The sequence below is a fragment of the Myotis lucifugus genome, unplaced genomic scaffold (genome assembly GCF_000147115.1).
Source record: "Myotis lucifugus unplaced genomic scaffold, Myoluc2.0 scaffold_32, whole genome shotgun sequence".
Lineage (NCBI taxonomy): Eukaryota > Metazoa > Chordata > Mammalia > Chiroptera > Vespertilionidae > Myotis > Myotis lucifugus.
Window position 1 is genome coordinate 9,586,059 of NW_005871080.1, and position 7,889 is coordinate 9,593,947.

Here is a 7,889-nt window from a genome sequence, read left to right on the forward strand (position 1 = left end):
TTGTTTTAACATATCATAACCACAGTGTTTAAAAATCAATTTTTGGATCTTATTTATGTATTTAGTTATTTATTAAGCATTTGTATTGATTTTAAAAAGGAAGGGAGAGGGAAAGATAGAAACATCAATGATGAGAGAGAATCATCGATTAGCTGCCTCCTGCACAACCCCCACTGGGGATCGAGCTCGCAACCCAGGCATGTGTCCTGACCAGGAATTGAACTGTGACCTCCTGGTTCATAGGTTGATGCTCAATCACTGAGCCAACCTGGCCGGGCAGGATCTTATTTTTTTAAATGTCTGCATTTTTACAAAAAATATGAAAACCAAAGATTTTATTCTAAAACAAAAAAGGAATACACATAGTCACATGCACAGGGAGCTGGTAGTGTAAATTTACCAGATAGAGGTCTTTGTCCACACTGTTCATGCAAATAATCAAATCTCTGGTTTAATAAATGTTGAACCCATAATATAGAAGTATATTCTTTAATTAATTTAATGTTTTATAACAAGATGTAGTTTTATAATAGTAAACTGTATTCTTCATATTCCCATTTTCCATTGGATGTGAAGATTTCTCAAAAGCTAGTTGGAGATGGCCACCCAACCTTCTTGAGAGTATTTGTGAACATACCACTTCCCTCTTCTTGGTGCATGTTGTGTGGTTATATGCTCCCTTGGAAAACCAGGGTTTTGACTGAGCTATGCTTAATGAAGAGTGATGGCATTATCTGCAGCAAGGGTAACTAACATAGTGTAAAGCCCATCATTCCCATTTGGATGTGTTTAATCCTAGCTTTCCCCTTATCCTTCTTTATTCACCCCTTCTAGACCCAGCATATTTTTACCATATCACACCAGCATGTGCTACCACATCTTTCTGTATGCTGTTTCATTTTTCTGTTTCTTTGTTTACAATTCTTAATTCTACAATTTTATCTCAGATTAGAATATGTTCTAATGACATAAAGGAATTCTATAATTATATGCATTGGTATGAGAATCTAATAATTACCAACAATGCTTCTTAACATTATTTACTGTTTTCTTAAAAGAAAAAGATGTGTTTTATTGCCCACAATATTCTATGAAACCATTGTTTGTTTTAATTATGAAGCTATTATTGTGAAGATGCTCTTTAATCATCGTCATCCAGCTTGCAAATGTCACAGAACTGAATTATTAAATTAGTGTCCATGACCTAGTTTATAATAATATGGCTTAAATCAGCCACTGTTCCAGAAGAGAAACAGCACGGTATGGGCTAGATCAAGGCACTCCATGAGAGGCAGTTGTCCTAGACCTCATGCCCTCTACGTAGCAGTGAGACCTCAGCATGACATTGGACTTCACAACATAAAATTAACACATGGACATAACTACATTTTACTGGTTAGAACACAGGAGATAGGGCAAGATGATATCTTCAGGTTCCTTCCTTTTTTAAAATATATTTTTATTGATTTCAGAGAGGAAGGGAGAGGGAGAGAGAGACAGAAACATCAATGATGAGAGAGAATCATTGAGAATGTGCCCTGACCAGGAATGGAACAGTGATGCTCAACCACTGGGCCAGGCTGGCCAGGCTGCTGGTCCCTTCTAACACTAAAACCATTGGCTGACTTAGAATCAGGGTCACTCATATTAAGAATTGAAAGTTGTAGAAATTACTTGGCTTTTTTGGGTGGAGATCTATTTATCCAGAAATAATATGTCTATTTATCTGAAAGCCCTAACTAGATTAAAAGAAACAAACCTATTCTTCTAAGAAGAAATTTAAAAAAAGTATCAAAACTACCAAAAGATCTTTTCAATTTCATTGTTAAATATTATTACTCCAAGAAAGAGAGAGAGAGAGAGAGAGAGAGAGAGAGAGAGAACGAAAGAAAGAAAGAAAGAAAGAAAGAAAGAAAGAAAGAAAGAAAGAAAGAAAGGAAGAAAAAAAGAAAAGGAAAGGAAAGAGCAGCCAAGGAGTTAATGTTTTGTGAGACAACTCCATATTTTTTCCTTACAAATGTAACAGAAGGATGGCTAAGGATTTATTCCAAGTTTTCCAGTTCCAGGTTGCTGCACTGTGGACTAAAAGGAAAGCAATAGGCCTGGATTGCAGAAGAAAGTCTTCTCTTCTCAAAGAAAGTACTAGTAGAAGGACAGCACATTTAGATCTGGAAAAGTACTGATTGATAGAACATCCTCCCACTAACACTCGGATCAATTGGGATGGAACGGGGGAACAACACACAAAACCTTCAGCCAGTTCATTAAAAACATTTCTGCTTGAAATCTCTTTTTGATTTGTGGTTTTTCTTGATGACTTCTCCAGACATCTGCTTTTATTCTCCTACAACTTGTTTCAAAGGATAATGAAAGGTGGGTAGAAAAGATTTTTCATGCTCTATGAGAAAAAGAAAGTATACATTATTTTTGTCCTTGCTTTGATCATTCTTTCCATGACTCTCCAGTCAGCTTCATAAACTATTACTGAGATCAAAACATAATTCCTGTTACCGCTCTGAACGAGTATCTGCCCGAACACAGTGCAGATGTTTCTTTCATTGGCCAGCTCAGGAGCACAGTTTTTAGAAATATATAGCATAGAAGTCCTATAACCCTGTTCATTAAAAACAATTTGTCACTGACAAGGGTTCCTTGGAATCTCAGCTTATAGAACAGCTTTGAAATAAGACTCAAGTGTCATTTCTTTTCATTTAGCTACAGGGGTGTACCTGTTGTCCCTAATGATCTCATTTTCCCCATTTTTGTTGTCCTCAGTTTCTCCCAACTGGAGACAAGAATGTCCTCCTGCTGGACCCGGCTGACCCCAGTTATCTAGCAGAGCCTGGTCAGGTCAGGAGATGAGAGCGGTTTTGTTCGCACCACCTATCAATAGAGCCTAGAACTATTCTTCCTGCTTTATAATTGGCATCAGTGTAGAAAACGCTTGGATTGGAGCGTAAGAACATTCTGTTGCAGGTTTTCCCCCCTCATTTTCCACTGTATTAATACAATCATGAATTTACTCTGCTTTCTTTGTTGGACTTGAGATTCTCTCTGGGCTGGAGCTCACTTGGCTGACTCCCACTCCCAGTTTGACTAGCATCAAGTCTCTTTCCTGTGGACCCTGGCTCCTGGCAAGAGGTTTGCTGTGAGGAAGTGATAATCAGCATCAGATGTGGATTCCTGTTGTTGTTCTCCGCCTGACTGATGGGGACCCTAGTTACTCAGCCTTGTGGCCGCCATGACCTTTGGCTTTTGGGTGTTTGACTTTCTGGCTACTCCCCCAGAAGCTAGCTGCTCAAGACTGGTTGGTATCCTCATGCCCTGCTCTTTACACTATCAGTTTCTCATCATTTCTTGGTTATACATGTTGCTAAGTTACCAGGATGGCTCATGTTTCAGTCTGCCCAGTTTATGATACTATGACATTTTTCCTAATATGCACATATAAATGCATGTGTTCCATTATCTTAAGATACACTCACTAAAGATGAAGGCACTGTATCTCCAACTTTCCCTATCCTCAGATGCTGATGTGGAAGAAGGTAGTGTTGAAGCTACTTGGAAGCCCTTGAAGTGACTTCTCAATTGACTCTAGAGAACGATAGTTACTATTTATAACCTGTCCATCCACTTCAGGATCTACGACATGCCTGAATGACACTTCATGTATCTACCTGAGGCTGATAGAAATCACTTCTCAGAATTCCATTTCATGTTGGTTTCTGGACTCCACAAAACTTCACAAGGCATTCCTTCTCCTAACAACCCAATTGATTCCTAAAGTTGGTTTATATTTAGTCTCTGACTCCGTTAAGCAAAACCCATGATGTTGATATCTAAATAATATGATTTGACTTTATAGGTTCTGGTAGCTGAGATATCAAAGTTGTTCCTCTAGCACTGGAGTTTTATTTCCCACAACAGAACTTTAGTACTGCTGAGTTTCTTCCCATCTACTAAAAGCTTTTTTCTATCTACACAAGCTTTAATTCTCCTTGGCCTCCAAGAAATCATTTCTGGTATCTGGCCCAGATCATTTCTTCAACCTTATTCAGAAATCTTCATTTTCTCTAATATACCAAATCATAGCAAAGAATTCATTGCTCAGAATTTTTATTTTAACCATGTCCTTTGTAATGGAGATTGGATTCTTTTTGCAAACACAGAATATAAAGCTCATGATAATCTCAGGAAAAGGTATAATTATGGCACATCTAGGGCCCTGGAAAGTGTTCTTGGTGTCCCTACTTCCTGGGCTCACAGTGAACTACAAACTTATGTGTTTGTGCAAATGGATGGCCAGGCAACTTGTATGCTTTTGTATTGGTCACTAAGAACTCCTGCTTATAAGATTGTTTTGAAATCTGTCTGGCTTTTGTCTTCCTTTCAAGCTTCCAACCTGATCCATATGAGTAATTTTTACCTTATGAATGTTTGTGTTTCCCTTATGGATGTTAGACGTCCTATCCAACATGGTCCCTGGAAATTTTCATCACTATCATCCTGGGACTGCCTTCATCTCTCTTTTAAATTGAATTTACAGGTTGCTTGATCCTAGTCTTCCTCTTCTTTGTTTTTGCTGAAGCATATTCTCTGGTAGTTGCTTGAGAAGGGTTTTGTGAGAGTATGTTAGCGCTGAACCTGACAAAACAGAACCCATGGGAGAGAGACACTAAGGGATTTTGCAAGGAAAGGGCTTATGTGATGTGGGAGCTGAATAGGCAAGTCTGAAATCCATAGGGTAGTAGTCTTTCAGGAAAGGCGGGTTGGAAGTCTCAGCTACAGGCTGATGCTTCCGTCCACAGGTGGAATGCTTTACTAGTACTTCCTCCAGAAACCTCGGTTCTGCTCTTAAAGCCTTCCCACGGATGGGCTCAAGCCTACCTGGCAGATCTCAAATAATCTGTTTCACTTAAATTTAACTGATTATAAATGTCTACTTTCTCTATTTTTTCTTGATGTCCTAAAAGTTGTCTAAAAGCAACAAGAAAAGCTTGATGAGCCCTCCTTATTCAATGAGTGTACACCCCAGGTGACTTAAATACAATATCTCTTTTTCTTAGATATTATTGAATAAGTTGCTATGAACCTTTACTTTTGGTTCCCTTTTTTTCTAGTCTCAGTTTGAATCTCTGGGCTTCCATCAACACATCCCAGCCTTTCTACAGATAATAAATGGATATAATTAACTTACTGCTTTTTAAATTTACATTTGGTTCCTTGCCTGGATTTTTTTTATCTCCCCAGGAAAAAGAAAAGATCTCATAAAAATGGAACTTCTACAGCAGGCTACTTTCATCTACTGTAGTCCCCTCTTATCCATGGGGTTTATGCTCCAAGACCCCCAGAGGATGCCTGAAACCAAGGATAGTAACACACCTTATACATACTATTTTTTTTATGTGTCCATACTCATGATAAAGTTTAATTTATAAATTAGGCACAGTAAGAAAGCCCTGGCTGGGTAGCTCAGTTGGTTAGAGCATCATCCTGATATGCCAATGTTTCGGGTTCCATCCCCAGCCAGGACAAGTGAAACAACAAATCGATGCTTCTCTTTCTCTCTCCCTCCCTCTCTTTCTCTTTCCCTTTCGCTCTCTAAAATCAATGAATAAAAATTTAAAATAAAAAAGAAAGTAGGCATAATAATAGATTAGCTGCCGAAACCGGTTTGGCTCAGTGGATAGAGCGTTGGCCTGCGGACTGAGGGGTCCCAGGTTCGATTCCGGTCAAGGGCATGTACCTGGGTTGAGGGCACAGCTGCAGGAGGCAGCTGATCGGTGTTTCTCTCTCACCGATGTTTCTAACTCTCTATCTCTCTCCCTTCCTCTCTGTAAAAAATCAATAAAATATATTTAAAAAAATAATAATAGATTAGCAATGATAACAATAAAATAAAACAATTAAACAATATACTGTAATAAAACATATGTGAATGTGGCCTCTCTATCTCTCAAATATCTTTTTGTATGTACTCACCCTTGGTCTTCTTGGGATAATGTGAGATGATAAAATGCCAATGTGATGAGATGAAGTAAGGTGGATAAAACATTATTAAGTAAAATAAGGGTTACTTGAACACAAGCGATACCTAACAGTTGTCTGATAACCTAAATGACTACTAAGTGACGAATGGGCAGGGAACATACACAGGGTGGAGACACTAAACAAAGGGACGATTCACACCTTGAATGGAATGGCACAAGATTTCATTACACTACTCAGAACAGCTAGCAATTTAAAACTTATACATTTTTTCTGGCATTTTCCATTTAATATTTTCAGACAATCATTGACCATAAGTAACTGAAACAGTTGAAAGCAAAACCAAGGATAAAGGGAAAATACTGAACTGTGTTTCAATTCTTAATACATTCAGTCTCATATTTTGACCTTTTTCTGATCTTGCCTAAGATTCTAAGAGTTTCTCAGTATAGCCATTCAGATATTATATACTGTACATAAATTTGAACTTCTGGTATGAAAATTCTAAGAATGTGGACATTCTGTTCTTTAATCATTAGAAAGAAAATTATAACGTTTAGCATCTAATTTGCTACTTACTACTATGACAAATTCCACCATAAATAGCATGGGAAAAATACATTCCAGCTTCATCCACATTAGCAATGAATTTCAATTCATAACCTTCCCCAGTTGGCTTTAGAAGTACTAGCAATCCCTTCCCATATCCTTATCTATAGCTTCAGCTTCCAACCAAGTCCCTGAGACATATGGTTCTGTATTTCTTGGAAAGTTTACTGCAATTCATTACTATGTTCAAAATCCCTTGACTCCAGCTACAATGCTGGGGTAATTACTCCAATGTGGAAGAGTCAAATGCATGTGAATGTGCTTCTCCAATAATTTCTACTCCAAATCTTCAAAGCAACAACACATATTGTTGCTTAGATTTTAGAATTGTAGGGTGGAAACTGTTAAGTGTTGTGCATAATGCTACTTTGGACAGTGAGTATTGGGAGTACATGGCCTTTATTCAGCTTTGAACCCTTGGTATTTAAAAATATTGTACACCAAAGAAAGGGCTGGTCTGCATCACTGCTACTCAATAGTAGCTTTGTCAACAAACAACTAGATCAACCAAATGAAATATTCACAATCATAAGTAGTTGGGGCAACATTACTTATTGTCAAACTACTTTAATGCTATGGAATCCATCTTACAAATGATTTATGTGGAACCCCAATATATAAAACAGATAAGGAAAGGATTGCTCAGGTTCAGGAGTATGAGACGCAAGTGAGTTTAGCTTTCTCTTCATATCATTGTGGTCAGCAGAGCACATCTGTAGAATTCAGAGCTCCTCAGAACAAGCCAGGAAAACCATAATCTATATTAGTTCCGAGAACACTTTGCTTATTTGCTTAATAATATATTGATTACTTTTTCTATGTAAGGTGTAGCCAGTACGCATAGTTGGTGAGGCAACTTTTGGGAGGACTCATTGTACATAGCCTTAAAATAAACATCCAAGGGAAGAAATTACCATGGGAAATGAAATTTATGAACCTGGAGAGAATCTTCAATGTAAACATAAGAAGGGCACTATTATGGAAAAAAAGCTTGGAGCAGAAATGAATATAATCACAACCAAATATTAAAAAACATACTAAATAGGGCACACCTGACCTTGTTTGATCTGGGAAACTATGTAGAGCTAATCTTGGTAAATATGTAGATAGGAAATGCCCAAGGTTACCAAATAGTTTTGGAGCAAAGATGTAGCTGTGCTTTACTCAGGAAGTCATTAAATATAATGCTGTACTCACCAGCACTTTGGGCACAGTTGTTTGGCTTGTTGCGAACACAAATATAACTGAGACACACCAGGATCCTAAAGTGCTTTATGAGTCACCAAGAGAGA

General features: G+C 37.8%; 1 long non-coding RNA gene across 1 annotated transcript; it reads right to left on the minus strand.

Moving 5' to 3' along the window:
* Positions 1-2,051: 2,051 nt before the first annotated feature.
* LOC111825558 lies at positions 2,052-6,095 on the minus strand. The gene is made up of 3 exons (XR_002828749.1): positions 5,983-6,095; positions 4,427-4,644; positions 2,052-2,398 (listed from the first exon to the last, which is right to left on the minus strand). It is a non-coding gene; the product is annotated as an uncharacterized LOC111825558 (long non-coding RNA).
* Between the last annotated feature and the right edge of the window lie 1,794 nt (positions 6,096-7,889).